The sequence below is a fragment of the Corvus moneduloides genome, chromosome 1, assembly GCF_009650955.1.
Source record: "Corvus moneduloides isolate bCorMon1 chromosome 1, bCorMon1.pri, whole genome shotgun sequence".
Classification (NCBI taxonomy): domain Eukaryota; kingdom Metazoa; phylum Chordata; class Aves; order Passeriformes; family Corvidae; genus Corvus; species Corvus moneduloides.
Genome location: NC_045476.1, coordinates 135,325,321 through 135,340,841, shown reverse-complemented (window position 1 = coordinate 135,340,841; position 15,521 = coordinate 135,325,321). Strand labels below are relative to the sequence as shown.

Below are 15,521 nucleotides of genomic sequence, written 5' to 3'. Positions count from 1 at the left end.
ATGGCTGATCCTTCCCTTTCGTCAAGAGATCGCAGGCTCCTCTGCCTCATTCTCTGCATTTCCCCTTTCTGACCTCCCTGACCTTCCTGGCCAGCCTGTTTGCTGACTAGGGCTGCAAATAAAGGTTAGGTAATGAACAAACTCCATTTCTCAAGATTTAAAAGAGAAACATCGAATAGTTGTCTTCTTTCTAAAAGCAAAGGCAGGTAAATTAAACCAAAAGGTATTTGGAGCTGGAGGGCAAAGGGGAGAAGAGAGGTGGGAGAGAAGAAAGGAAGAGGCAAGCAAAAGCCACCTCTCTTCTTTGGAACTGTCATTGGCTTTGTTTCCATTTTAAGAGGTGTACAGGTTAAGGTGAGAGCCCAAACTGCTATGGTAATACCCTTTTATACCATATGTAGTGACTCTTGTTCAAAAGCAAATATATGGACTTGATTCAGCTTATGATTTCTGAAAGGTTATTTTCAACTAATTAAATCCAAATAAACTAACTATCTGGAGCAACCGGGAATGGCTACAGTAGGGTTAAAGAGATGGGAAGTTCCTCTAGCACGCTTTGTACATCCCTTGTGAAGACTCAACAGAAACCGGATTTTGCTGATGACATCGAACTGTGCCAAAAGATACAGCTGAAGGGGAGTAGCTGCTAGAACATTTGTTTCCAGTCTTTTTGGACCTACAGACTACTATTAGCCTCCAAAATTTCCTACAAATCACAATTTCACAATTCATACTTTAACCTGAAAACACTACAGAGGCACCAAATGGCTATGATGGCCTACTGCTCTTTATAGGACATCTACAAGGCTTGAGCAGAGCAGGAGATGGGCACTTTCTGCAGGAACTGCGGGTAAAAGAAACCAGAGAACGAAGTCTGAGAAAAACATCATTAGGTCAGCTACAGTGTGCCAGTATAGTGGCATGTTAGGAACAGAGAATAAAAGCAACACCAGACTGGTAAAATGACAACCATCAGCTGGATATTACAAGAACTGGCCGGTTACATGCTAGAATAATAAGCATTTTGTTGCAGGGGCCATGTGGACAAACTGAGACAGGCTGGGCTCTGCTAAACATGGACTATGTGCAGTGCAGACAGAAGTTGTTGGATAAAGGGCTCAAAGAAGGTTCAAAAAAAAATTAAAAAATAAAAGAGGTAACAAATCAACAGGAACCTAACAGCTGGCAATAATGAAAGGCAGTATGAAGAAAGGATCAGCTCTCAGGATTCATTGGATGGATATGCATGGAGATAATAAATTGAGCTATAATCCTGCCAAAGATTAGGTGAAAATGAAAATGCTGGTGGTATTGCTGTATTTGGATCAAAAAAAAAAACCAAACAAGCAACCAACCAAGCAACAAACCAGCACTTTCCTGCATAAGCAAATCCTTGCTTGGAAAACACCAACTGCAGATCCAGGCTCAAACCTTGAGCCAGCCACGCATCTGACAGCAGTGCTACTGCAGAATGGCATATGGGGTTTGAACTTATTCTCAGGAAGTAAGAGCTCACTGGGTGTTAAATCAGTCCTTACATATGGGTGGAAACTTGTAGTAATTGTGCAATTTCCCTAAAAAAGTCCCCAGAGAGCTCAGTTAGGTATTTTGCTTTTGCAGCCTTTCCTGCCTTTGCTCTTACACTGCTTTTCACTTGCAGTCCTTGCGCTTCCCTACATCACATAGAAATATGATTATTTCTTTCGCTTAAAGACCTTGGTATAACATTAAAAAGCCGCCAGAAACTATGCCGAGGTCCCTTTTGCCAAAATACCTGCCTTCATTAGTCATGCTCACTTAAGGAGGGGAAAAAAAACCCAAACAAACACAACCAAAACCAGGATGCTTCGATTCCTCCTTTTCTTCTCCTTTCCAGGCCGGCCACCGGAGCATCCTCCAGCCGCGCAGCCCCCTGTGCAGCAATCGGGGCGGCGGCCCCAGCATCCGCCGCCGCAGCGCCGGCCCGGCCCCAGCTGCTCCCCGCTGCTCGGGGGCGGCCAAGACCCCCCGGGGCCGCGGCAGTGCCGCAAGGTGGGCAGCGGAGCGAGGCGCTGCGGCGGCGGCCGTGCGCTCGCAGCCTCCGCAGGGGCCGCGCCGCGCTGCGCTCGCTGCCGGCCCGCGGCGCCGCCGCCGCATCCATCGCTCCGCTGCCGGCTCCCGGCGGGCGCGGGGACATGCGCAGTGCCCGCGCCTGCCCGCGCCGCGCTCCGCGGCCGCGCTCCGGCCCCTCCGCCGCCTCCCCCGACCCTCCCGCCGGGCGGAGGAGGGGGAGGGAGAGAGGGGAGGAGGAGGAGACGGGAGGGGAGAGAAGAGAAGAGAGGCGAGAGACGCGCCGCAAGTTGCTGCCGCTCCTCCCTCCTTTCCCTGGCCGCGCCGCTGCCCGGCCCCTGCGGGCTGCGCTCCGCGGGAGGCGGCATCCAGGGGCGCAGCGCTCCGCGGGGCCGGCGCCTCCCGGTGAGTTGGGGGCGGTGCGCGAAGTTGCCGTGTGTGTATTCTGGGGGGTGCTGGTGCAGTCGCCGCGGGGGCCGGTGGCGGGGCCGCCGCAGGGCTGCCCCTGCCTGGCCGCGGTCCGCGCTGCGGGCAGGCGCGGCGCACGGGCGGTGGGTGCTGCGGGGGTGATCGCGGCAGGAGCGGTCACAGGGGCAGGGCACGGCCCCGGCGGGGTCAGCTGCGCGGATCTCCGCGGAGCGGGGTTACCGCGCCTCCCCGCTCTCGCCGCTGCCAGCCAGCCCCGTAGCCGTATTTCCGTTGAAATATTCTTACGCAGTGGCAGGCTCCAGTTTGTTTCACAGTGGCATCTGCTCTTGGGCTTGGGCAGTGTTTAGGAGGAAGGGGTCGCTGGGGCGAGCGGGGGCTGCTCCTCGAACAGAGCTGCAAGCGCAGATTGTCCCTAACGCATCGAGTGCCGGGTGTGCTGCGCGGAGCTGTCGCTCTCTTAGTGCTCCGGAGAGGGAAAGGAGGAACTGGCACACGGTCACACCAGAAAGTTGTGTAGCTTGAGATATTACAGACGCTAATGGGCAAATTATCTAAATAAACAAACATAGTGATTTATAGGTGTCTGAACTATAGTGTTTTGAACGATAGAGCTCTTTAACCTTTCTTTCTAATCTATGCTTCAGGGATTTGGTTTTAAGGAGAGTAATATATCATCTGTGGTGCTGAATACACGAGTTGATTACATTTATAAAAGGAATGGCCTTTGAAATAATACTGAGCCATTAAGCAATAAATGCAGAAAAAGAGTGAGACAGAGAAAGAGCAAAGATAAAATTTTGGCAGAAAATATTTTCCACCTTTTTAGCAGCCTAGAAAGCCTAGCAGCTGTGCTTAAGTTTTATCCAGGGCTCTTATTTTTTAAATTAAACTTCAAAAACACAAGCACACTGTGTGAAACCAGAAGCAAATCCTCTTTAGCCCTCTCAAAGTCTGTCTGTGTTGCAAATAAGTGATGATCGGAGCAGCATCTGTTATGAGAATTTGTAGAAGCAAACACTGTTAAAGATACCCAGTAGGTAAATGGAAGTACATTGTCATTGCATTTGTTTCTCTTAGGCAATACACAAGACATTTCAAATTCCAGGGGGTTTTATTTTACATCTTTAAAAATTTTGCAGGTGCACAGCTTCATTATGACAAAAGTGCCTCCCCTAATTGGAAAAGTGATTAATTCAGGTCTTAGCTTATTTAACAAAGGCCGAATTCTTCAGCCGGTGGGGCATCTCCTGTAAGGGATGTGTATCTTTTGCACTCATTGAAAAAGAAAATAGTCCAGCGTGTGTAACACCTTGAAGGCCTGAAGTACAAGAGCAGTTTTATATTTAACTAGCATTTCAACACAGAATTTTATTAACATAAAATCAATATTCAGGTCAGCAATGGGGATCTGCAACTTCCAAATGAGAACCTGATCTGAAGGCAACACATTGCTCGCATGAAAAAGAGTTGTGGGATATGACTGTCATCAAGCTCACCTATCTTTTGTTTGGCTCCCTTTATGATATGTCATTTAGCAAGGAAAAGAAATGGGTAATCCATTGTGTTTTAAGATGCAGTGCTCCCCATAAGCCTCATTGCCAGGCATTTGCAAGTGGTTGTGGCTTTAGATCATGTATACCAATGAGTACTACTAGATAACTTAAGTTCTGAATTTATACAGCTATTAAAGTTATATTGATCAGAAAGTGGCAACTGGATTCCAAGTCCTAAACGAGAAATTATTGATGATCTTAGAGTTAATTTATATTTTAGGGAGCACTGAGGATTCCACAAGAAAAGTAATCAAGTTTTTCTTGCTGGATGTGCAGTGGCATTTAGTTAAGGAACCCTCCTTCCCAGGGCACTGGGAACTTCATTGACACACTAATGAATTAAATGTGTTTATCAGCTCATTGATGCCCATGGTAAAGTGCTGTATAGTTCAATGGCTGGAACAGGACAGTTATTTTCCTTCCAGTAAGGATGGGGATAGAGAACTGAGGGGCTTTTTCAAACTAGTTCCAAACCCATATCATTTGTAACTGCAAACTATAATGCAAGAATAAGATTAATAGACCAAGAAGACTCAAAAACATGTTACACTTAATTAAAACAATAAATCATTTAAATAACATTACCCAGGCCCCTACAACAATGCCTCCGCTTCCAGATCTTGAGAATGGAGCAGGTTTGAGGCACAGGATGCGAGGGTAGCTCAGCCCTGGAGCAGCAGTGGGGTGTCCTGTAGTCTGGTGGCTGTGCTGTGGCTGGGAGGGAGCCCAAGCAGAGCAAAGGGGTACAGAGGCTGACACTCACCCTTATCCCCCGGTTGCTAAGCTGAGAAGGGGAGTGGCCCCCTCCCATACTTGAGGGTTTGCTGAATGTATGGCAACTGCTGGCCCAGGCCCTGCATGGAGCCAGCAGGGGAGAGGTGCTGGATGAGAGCCTGGCTGCACGGCCTGTAGCCTGCAGACAGGCTCCCCTGGCTGCTTGCTGCCCATCCTGGCATCCCACGGATGCCATCAGTTACTTGTATCAGTTATAATAATAACATCATCATCATTATTATTATTATTATTATTATACTGTATATAATAATGCCAAAAAAAATCTGGTGAGGGAAGAAGCTCAAGCTTCTTCCTTGGGAAAATAGTCCATTTGTAAATGTTCATATGATAAGATACTGCTTGCATGGGGGGAAACATGGAAAGGGCAAGCAGTGCACACTCATTTGTGCAATACTACTAGCAGTAAACTCTAAATTTTGAAATCACTATGCAATCACTTGGGCTCATGGAGGACCTGTGAAAGCTGCAACACAGATGAGGAAGCTGAATCCTGATTTGGCTGCAAATTTACTGCAGGTGGTTGAGATGTCCTTGGTTGCTGTTCCCCCGTCTGCATCCTGGTATCCCTCATGCTCTGAATTGCTGTGCTGTTCCACAGGTTCTCCATCAGTCGCTCCTTCCCCCTGGTCCCTCACCTCCCAAAATCCCCATGTGCCATCCCAGCAGTGCTGCCCTGCTTGTGAACTGGGGTGAGTGGCAGCCTGCAGGTGTTAAGTCACTCACTCAAGGCCCCAAACTGCAAACCCTCTGCACTTTAATTCTGCTTCTCTCCTGTGGTGAAGCAGTTTTTTTGGCAACACTGTGCCCACAGTTACCTGGGCAGGGGTGGGCAAGCTGCAGGTGGTGGGACTTCCAAAGCTTGCTCCTGAAAAGGTGCACCAAGCACAGCTGTGAGGTGGAGATGACGAGTGGCAGGAGGTGTGCCTGTGCTTCATGGATGTGATATTACCAAGTTTTAATTAAAGCAGCCACAGCAGATTATTAGGGTAGATAAATACTGCCTTGTTACAGCCCTCTTGGGTCGTATGTAAGCAGTATTCGTTTTAGAAAGGATGAATGAATAGTCAGTGTGAAGGATAAAGATCAGCATTGTTAATCACTCTGGAAGTCTTCCGTGGGAAAGTGTAAACTCATGAGGAAAGATAGTGCCCATAAATGTCATTTAAATATGTAAATAACTTGAGGATAAAATTTTGATAATAAAGGCATGCAAGTACCAAGTTATGTTTGGGTTCCTGTCAAAGATAACTAGGAGTTGTTCAGTTGGCTTCAATCATTGGCTGTGCTTCTACTTAATACTTTGCTAGCAGTAATGAAGAGCTCATCTTCAGAGCCACCTGTGGAAAAACAATTCTAATTTTTCTTGTCAAAGTGCAGAGAAAAGCTTTATAAACTTGAGAGGTTATGTTTGTTTAAGCTCTTGAGCTTCAGGAGGGGTTAACACTTCCTTTGTGGTGTTCGTGGGTAAGCAGTGTGCCAGGAGCCTTTATCGGGGCTTGAGTCCTGGGGACTGAGCATCCAGCTGCAGTTTGTTGCTGTTGATGCATCTGCATGGGGAGAAGAGTGACTCCAGGCGGGAAAGAGTGGGTTTCCACCCCCATGAATAAGCGGAAATGATAGGAATTGTGCCTCTCCTGTTCCTTGATTTTGTAATTCTCACTGAAGTTTCTTTTGCCCTTTCCCAGCTCTCAGAATGCCTTACAACTCTTGGAAGAAAAAAAATCTATGTGCTTTCATGTAAATGCGATGAGGATGAGCCTTTGAAAATATATGTAGCTGATGTTGATGAATAAACAAACTTGGCCAGGGTAAATCTTTTCATCTAACTTCAAGAGCCACACTGTAATGAAGTAAATATAGATGTACTTAATGGGCTCCTTTCATCCAAATACATAGTAAACCCTTTAAAGTAATGCAAGCAAATCTAAAATGGATTTCTAAGTGGCTTTTTTTTTGTTTTGTTTTCCTGATATCAGAACAGTTTAGTCTACCCAGGCTAGACCAGGAATGGAGCTTGCTCCTGGAGCTGTGCAGATGCTAAGGTGAATGCTGGTCTAAAGGGGAAAGGGCAGTGGGGATGTGAGAGACCTGGCTCTTCTGCGGTTTTGTGCAATAAAGGCAGGAAGTGTTCATTCCATGTGTAGTTCAAAATGTATTATTTGATGAGTGTCTCCCCAGACACTTCCCTTTGGAAGGCAGCTTGCAGACAAGGCTCCAAGAGGCAGGGGAACCTGCAGGGCCTGCTGTCTGTTCCCCCTTGTCTGTGCTCAGCCCAGGCTGCACCAAGAAAGCCCCCCAAGCTCAGGATGACTGGCTGCCTTCCTCTGGGGCCATGTGTGCATGGTGTGCCACTGCTTGGCCAGGTGCAAACCTGACTGTGGGGCTTGGTCAGCAGGACACGTCCTGGCGGTGCCCCAGGCAGGGCCCTGGCTCAGAGTACCTGAGCTGGGTGTTAAAGGTGGCCTCGGGGCTGTCATGACAGCTGCCATAGACACAGTCACTGAAGTGTGACTGCAGTGGTGGTGGTGACCTTGGCAGCATCTTGTTGGTTGGAAGCTGTGGGAAACTGGAGCTCAAAGAACAGTTCTGCAGATCTGGGCATTCACTGCGTGCCAGTGGATTGGGTGTAATTTCGAGACTTGCAGGATGACTGTTTTCAGTGGTAGCATTTGTAAACAGATTAATGACTTTTTGTGCTAAGTGTGTCTTGCACATACAACTGTTTGGTTTCACTGCCCTTGTTTGTGAAGAACATGTAATGTCTGTCCTTCCCATATCATGGAAAGAGTCTTCAGATCTTCTCTTTAAAAAGCACAGTTGTAAAACAATTTTACTTTAAAAACAAGTCTTTGTTTTAAAAAGGATAAACCCTGTTCTGGAGAAAAAGACCTTTACTTGGTCTTTTCTTAATAGGAAGAGTTCAGATCCATTTAATTGCATTGTGGAATAAAATTCCATTCACAGCTGGGCATATAGGAATTTGAGTATTAGACTATTTAGACAACTATGTCAGCATAATTACGGAAATTCTTCAGGATGACATTTTTCTTTGCTGAGATCTTGATGAATGGGAAATACCGTAAAGAATTATTTCTGTGAGTGTTAGAGGAGTTTTGTGAAAGAGATTTCAGTCTAGGAGACCATTGTACTTTGAAGAACCTAATGGAAACTTACTCATGTCCAGACTGAACTCCATGTTTGACACCTCGAATAGTCAGACCAGTCCAGTTTAGCTTGCATCCGGTTGCGTTGTGCTGTGTGTACAGAAGTGAAATGTATTAAAAACTGTTCAGCTTCGGATGTGTTCATCTGGGGATTTGCTCATAAATAATTGATAACCCTCTGAAACAAAATCTCTTCATTACCCCGTGGATTGCTCACCTCTTTCCCTCCCGTGCTCATTGTTCTCGCAGGCGGGGGAAGAAGGAGGCGCTGCTTTAATGAAGGTGTGCGTCAGCCTCCGGTGCTCCGTCCAAAGGTCATCCAGCTAAGCAGTGGCAGTGAAATCCTTGACAAAGATAAACATTTCGTGGAGATATGTGACATTCCAGTGTTCTAGAGGAACCACTAAGCTGCTGTATTTAAGATTTCTTTGCATCCTAGTATAGAAGCAGTGGGTATGATGAATTACTAAATCAGTGGAATGTTTGCATCTGGTGTGCTGCAGGACAGGACGTCAAATTAAGGGCTGTTTGCTGTGCAGTACCAATTACAGCTGTAATATTTGGGCTTGATCTTTCATGATTTTACTGCTAAGGATACCATTAAGTATCCTTGCTCAGACTGTTTGCTAAAAATTGGACAAGTTGTGGTGAGCAGTGCTTTCTCACTGGAGCAGGAGTGAGTTCCTATTTACCAGAAATTGATGCATAATGATGAATTTCCTTTGCTGCAAAAAAAGAACTGTTTTGTGTCCACTCACTTAAAGTCTGAGTTGATCTTACAAAATCGCATTTTAATGGAAAAACTGTCTTAATGTAAGTTCAGTTTATCTTTTTGATGACTTGATTGCTTCAGAGTTATTAGCCAGGTCTGTCACAGTCTTTAAAAGTGCTAATACTTGCTTGCATTTAATAGCCCTAACTATTGCTAATGTACAGAAAATGTTCAAATCACATCATTGAGAGAGAACCCTAACAAATCTTACAGCTACTATAATGTGAGGTTTCAGATGTTACTCTTTTTAATTGAAAGGTGAATGCTATAAAGGCTTTGTCAGACTGCTGTTTCCAGATGACGGCATTTTCAGTGGACTGACTGGAAGTCCTAGAGTGCTGATCCCAGCTTTCAGCTTCAGGATTCATAGCTCAAACTCTTCCTTTTTTACTTGGCGGAAGTATGCATCTGTGGTGGTGTCTGGATTTGTGTCTTCTAAAGAAATATTGGATCAATCAAAGAAAATGAGGAAGATTTGCTGAAATCGTAATCACATTCTGGCTGATACTGGAGAGAACAGAGCCTTTGCTCCTTCTCTAAACCACAAGATTAAGCTTGCTTATAAAGGATTAACAGAGCGCTCTTCTGTTAATTCGTAGTGGTGTAGTCGAAGTGCCTGATTCTACATCAGTGGAAAATCCATTATCAATCAATGGGAATTTTGCAGCTGAAGCCAAAGGGATTGGAGCCTCGTCGTTCACAAGTGACTGAAGGAGAGAAAGCCCTGGATATGCTTGTTGCCACACAGCTGTGAGCCCCCGCTGGGGTGTGCCCACAAAAAATGGCAGAGGAAACTGTTCAGTTGCCTCAGGCAGGCTATTTCCAGTGACTGAAAGGGCTCGTGCCACGGCGCAGGGCTGCAGGGAAAGCTTACCTGGGGTGCTGCTCACAGTGGGCTCTTCCTCACGTCCAAGCAAGGTGATTTCAGATTGGAAAAGGTACACAGAGAAGGATGACCTGAAGCCCTCTTCTAGGGATCACACTGTGGTGGGGGAGAGTTAATGAGGAGGTCAGTAAGAGTAGGAGTTAAGAGCCGTGGAAGAGGGGTTCAGGTTTGGGAATGAGGGGTGCAGAGGAGCATTGGTGCCTACGCCACACTCTGACACCTGCCACTGCTCAGGCTGCCACCCAGGCACGCTGCTTTGGGAGACTGGAGTGCCAAGGGAGAGACAGGAAGACATTGGTGAAGAGGTTGCTGAGGAACTTGCTACTGATGGTGGTGAGGGTGATTTCCTAACAAACTGCACTGTCTCCAAGAAGTTTCTTCCTTCAATAAATAGCAGCTACTTTTCCTCCTAGTGGAGTGCATAGACCAACATTCAGACTGTTAGAGCCTGCAAACTAGAAAGCCTGGGGCTGCAGACTTACTTTAGTCTGGAATATTCACCAAGCACATTTCAAAATACTTTCTTTTGAAATGCTGTCATAGAGCTTAGCTTAAGAATAGCTCTGATCCTGAGCCTAGTTGTGGGGAAAAGCACAGTTTCCATGGCCTCTAATGCAACATTTGGTAGTTACTTTTCCACAAATGGAAGGTAATGCTTGAAAAAAGATATTCAGAGTAAAAATTACAGTTTTTATAACAACTTGGTAAATGTAAGTGTATTGATTTGATCTGTTATAATAGGCAGGGTTGTGTTACTTAGTTTGGCAATTACAGAGATTAAATTAGTTTTCCTTTACTCTTGTGAAATGCAAAATAATTGAACACACATCATGGAAGGTTCAGGCTCTCTTGTTTGTAGCATCGTCATTTATTAATCTAACACATTAAATGAGAGGCTTTATAGATTTGCTTGCCTAAGGAAAAAGAAGAAGGAAATACAGAAGGGCCAAACTAGATGCATGTGTATTCTGTCTCACACTTTGATGTGCTGTCAAATATTGCCTGATTTTTAGTACACTTTGTAAGAAAGAATACTACTTTGCTCCCAGAAGGGTAAATTGTGACCTCATGTTTAAATAGTCTGAGTAAGCTCATATTTGTGTAGGCAAGGTCACTTGTGCAGTTCCCCTCACACTCTTCTTATAGGAATGTAATGTTGTAATTGGACAGGCAAAATAAACTACAAACGAGCACACTGTAAAAAGGTATATTTTGGAACTATCTTGGCCGTCTTAATGGACTCCCCTAATTATAGGAGGGGCTGTCCCTTCCCCTAGCTCAGCCTTTTCAGGAGATCATGTTGGCAGTGGTGCAATAACAGTTCTGTGGGGGCAGACGTGCTCTTCTTTTTTACCTTCATGAAGCTGGAGGGGATTTGAAAATTGGATATTTCTCTCTGTCTCTGCAGCTCTGAGTAGCCCTGACACTGCCAGCCGTAGATTAGTGAAATAAATCCCTCATGTTCATACTGAAGTGGAAAAAATAAAGAGCATTTTCTGCCTTTTTTTCCTCTTTTTAATGTGTCATTTACTGGCTGGCACAGTGACCTCCATTTCGTGACTTGTGAAGTGACTTGCCACAGAGCTTTTCTCCTTGGGTTAATTAATCACTCAAGGGAGCAGCAGCATGTGACATTATGCATGTGGACCTGAGGTAAACAGTTACCTATAGACCACCTATACTGAATGTGTACCTCAAATATTATCTGTTAATGCACTTCGACTTAATATGATTTTCTTTCCCTTTTATCTTTTTTCTTAACTATGTCCTTGGTAATCAAAAGCCATGCAAACATCTAGTCACCTTTTGGTGTTTATAGGTATAACTGAATTTGGAAGAAAATATTCCTGGCAATTTAGTCCATGAAATTTGCCAGTTCAGTGGGAAATGGTTTTATGCTAGTAATGTAGAGGTACAGCAGTTTGGTTTTCCAGGCTATCTTGGTGGACAGTCTGTTAAGTCTTTTAAATTGTTCCAGTCAATTATATTGACTGGAGTGCAAGAAAGAATTCTTTTTTTTTTTTTTTTTTTTGATTCTTGAAGATTCAATTTCATACTCTTGATTTACATTTTGGTATCAATTGTATATTTAATTTGTGTGAGTGAATCCTGAAGCTCTTACTCACTTGTGAGTCCATCTTTAATTTTGCTTGACAAGTCCATCTCATTCCTAGAAATCTAATACACCAGGAACTGATTAGCATTAACAGTCAGGTGAATGATTGGGAAGGAGGTGATATCTGGGTCTGGTGTTGGGCCTGACCAGTTACGCTGAATTAATGGATGCTGGTTTCCAGGTGATCCCGTTATCATCCTCCTCAACAGGTTTGGCTAAAACCGCCCCTTGAGAAGAACTAGAGAAAGCAAACTAGAAGCAGAGGATTGGTTTCCCACCAAAAAGGGAAGTCATTATTATGAGGAAATTAGCTATGTTATTTACTTGGCAAAGCAGGCAGGCAGCAAATAACTCAGCATTTCTGTGTATCATGTTTACTCAGCCCTCAGGCACAGTGTGCACAGGTAACATGATGCAGTTGGTTCTCAACAGGCACATCAGCATCTGAGCTGATCTGGGAGGAGAAGCCCAGTCTGTGAAATGGGTGATGGAATTTCTAATCTCCTGTAGGGGTGGCCCGAGGAGCTGGTTGTAGCTACCCTGTGACATCAGAACCCTGGAGCTTTGGACCTCATGGCAGTCTGGGAACCTAGGAACCCTTGGTTGATTGTCACTTTTTGCTTCTCCCAGCTGTGGGAATTACTGAAATATTAGTTCTTGGACAGTGGTAAAAATTAGCACAAGTTGTTAGTTTTAATCAGCAGTAAATATTTTATTCAAGAAACACAGTAAACAAGAAAACTTGTGTTCTCTTGGCTTTTTGAGCTAGGCAGAAATTATACATTGCGGTGGCGTGATTCCCTGAGAAGCAGAATTTCAAAGTCTTGGCAGTTTCCGTGTTCCAGCCAGCATGATGTGTGCCTTGCTCCACAGAGCAGTTGTATTTCCTGTATTAAGTATTAGCTTGTATAATTAATTACACTGGTGCTTAAAAAAAAGCAACCACTTTAAACAGAGAGGGCTTTCTTTCATTGTATTCTAGAGAAATGAGGAAAAACCCCAACCAAATAAAAAAAATCCAAACCCCCAAAACCAACCATAAAAGCACACACAGAAAACCCTTGGGAATTTCTGGGTTTAAGCCTTGTCTGCAGACAATAGGAAATTGATTTTCTGAGGTATAACTCTAATGTTTTAGTGTTCATCATCTAATAAAAATTATGTTCCCTGCAGTTCATCAGCAGCTGGCACGTAAAAAGACTGAATTCAGAAAAAAAATAAGTGTGAAGATTGCTGTGGGTAAATGATCAGGACAAGAGCTGTGAGACTGACACCTTTTAAACACCTGGCTATGTGGTTTTATTAACACTCCGGTAGCTTGGCACGTGTGTGCATCAGCCTGATTGCGTGCAGATAAGAACAAGCTCTTGAAAAAAATTAGTGCTGTTAAGTCAGTTGTATGGTAAAAAGTGAGGTTTTGGTGTCAGGGAGAAGCTCAGTGCTGCTTTCTCTTCTGTCCTGTATCTGATGTTTCAGTTTAGCAGTAGAGGAGTGCTGGGGGTGAAACTTAAACTTGCGTTTTCTCACCCTCCTGCAAGATCCTCTCCAGTGGACTTTTGTCCCTCAGCCCCCGGAGTGATGGTGTTTGGTACAGGAAAGAGTTAACTTCCAAAAACACAGCCTGGCAATTCAGTGCCTCTGGAGGTTTAAATGAGGAGATGCTGATACAGTGCAGCCTGTAAAGTGGGCCCTGCTGGGGCATATAGCCAACATGGGATCAAGGATCACAGGTCGTTTACGTGCTGACCAGAGTCTGGCTTCTGTTGGGGCTGCCCTACCTGTGGCTGGCCCCAGCTGATCAGTGCTGTGTCCGGGGGATGCCACTTTCTGCTCTGCTGCAGAGAGCAGCTAGGAGTTATCCCTCATCCAAAGCTGAGCTTCTGAGTGGTAGGTACTGGGAGCAAGGGGAAGTGCAGAGTCCTTCCCATGAGGAGGAACAGTCCCAGGCAGCAGTATGTGCAGGGGTATGATCATTTGGAAGGCAGAAAAAAGGTGCAGGAGTTCTGGTGGACATCAGGTTGAACATGAGCTGGCAAATGAGCCCTTGTGGCAAAGAAGTTAAACTGTGTGCTGGGCTGCATTAGACAAAATATTGACAGCAAGTGGTGGGAGGTGATTTCTGCCCCTCTTTTAGGCACTCGTGAGGCCACACTAGTTCTGAGATCCCCAGTACTGAAGAGAAATAGACATACTGGAGGGAGTCCCACAAAGGGCCATGAAGATGATGAAGTGACTGGAGCATCTCTCATGTGAGGAGAGGCTGAGAGATCTGGGACTATTCAGCCCAGAGAAGAGAAGGCTCAGGGAGAATGTTGTCAATTTGTAGAAATACCTGAAGGGCGGGTCCTAACAGGGCAGAGCCAGGCTGTGTTCAGTGGTGCCCAGTGACAAGACAGGCAGTGGGCAAAACCAGAAATACAGGAAATGATGCTCCTTCTGAACATCCAGAAACACTTTTTTTTCACTGTAGGGGTGGCAGAGTACTGGCACAGGTTTCCCTGGGGGGCTGTGGAGTCTCCATCCTTGCAGGTATTCAAAACCCACCTGGACATGGTCCTGGGCAACGGGCTCTGGGAGGCCCTAGTTGAGCAGGGGTGTTGGATCAGGTGAGCTCCAAAGGCCTCTTCCCACCTCACTCTTTATGCTTTAGCAGCTGTTCTGGATGGGTGGTAGGGACTACCTCTGTGCCTCCTTCTTTGCAGACAGAGGTTTTTTAAGAGAGCCTGTTCTAAAATAACAGTTCTCTAGTTTCTTTTTTAAACATTTGGAAAAGGTTCTCCATTCTCGCTGAAAAAAAGGAGAGTGATGTATTCTTGGTACCTTATGGCTACTTCTCAGTTTGCTCCTGCTTCTTCACCTTTAGTTTTTAAAAGGTAAAATCTCTTAACATGTTCCCTGGGTTGCAAAGCAGGGGTGCAGTATCTGCTGTCTCCTGTTCCTGCAGGATGTGTGCAAGAGAGCAGTTACTTCATTGCTGTTTTGAATATGCAGGTGAAAAATAAGGGAAAATCCCATTCTTTGCAGAGACTTGAGCCTGTAAATGTTGGACAAATAAATAATGCTTGTTGTGCAAACCCCTTGTCTTGGTTTTTTGAAGTGTATCCTTTCCTTTAAAGCCGGGTTCTTGCTTTGTTTCCAAGCCATTTGTAGCTGGCATCATGTCCCGTGTGCCTTCACAGCATAGCAGATGAGGTGCTGAGCTTAGCTGTCATATTAATAGGCCTTTAGCAGTATCATATCCAAGACTCAAGGCAGGAGACTTCTCTCAGCACAAGCCTACAGACAGGGCTTTTGTAACCCACAGTGGTTAGGTGAGCCACTGCATGTTCCCTCGTCCTGGTGAGTTAACACCACTGGAAACAAACCCTACCAAATGTGCTGCTTTTGATGCACATGGGAGCAGTGGAGCTGTTATCTGTGACCTCAGCCTTCTCGCTTTGCCTTGCAAGCTAATTTTGTATTAATTACAGGCATAGCTTTAATCTTTGTCAACAGGATAGCAACAGTAGTGTTACCCTTTGACTGCTGATCAATTTGTCTTTATCTCCTGACTCTGTATGAAAAATTAGGACTGAAGCATTTTGCATATAAATTTATTTTGTATTCATGATTTTTAAAATTCACAGAGAGCCTGATCTTAGACATACAGGTGCTGCCTTCTCAGTGTAAGTATTACTGTTCTAGTGCAGTCCTTGGAGACCATGGTAGGCTTTCCAGGTCAGGAATAGTTTTTTGAGGCAAAAGAGGAGCAGTCTTA

The 15,521-nt window shown here is 45.1% G+C and overlaps 1 protein-coding gene across 4 annotated transcripts in view; it reads left to right on the top strand.

The window, feature by feature from the left end:
- Positions 1-2,225: 2,225 nt before the first annotated feature.
- PAG1 (phosphoprotein membrane anchor with glycosphingolipid microdomains 1) overlaps positions 2,226-15,521 on the top strand; it is a 112,428-nt gene continuing 99,132 nt past the window's right edge. For all 4 annotated transcript variants that reach the window (XM_032128242.1, XM_032128227.1, XM_032128233.1 and 1 more), the window contains exon 1: positions 2,226-2,454. The gene's annotated coding sequence lies outside the window, so the exon portion shown is untranslated. The remainder of the gene's footprint in view (positions 2,455-15,521) is intronic.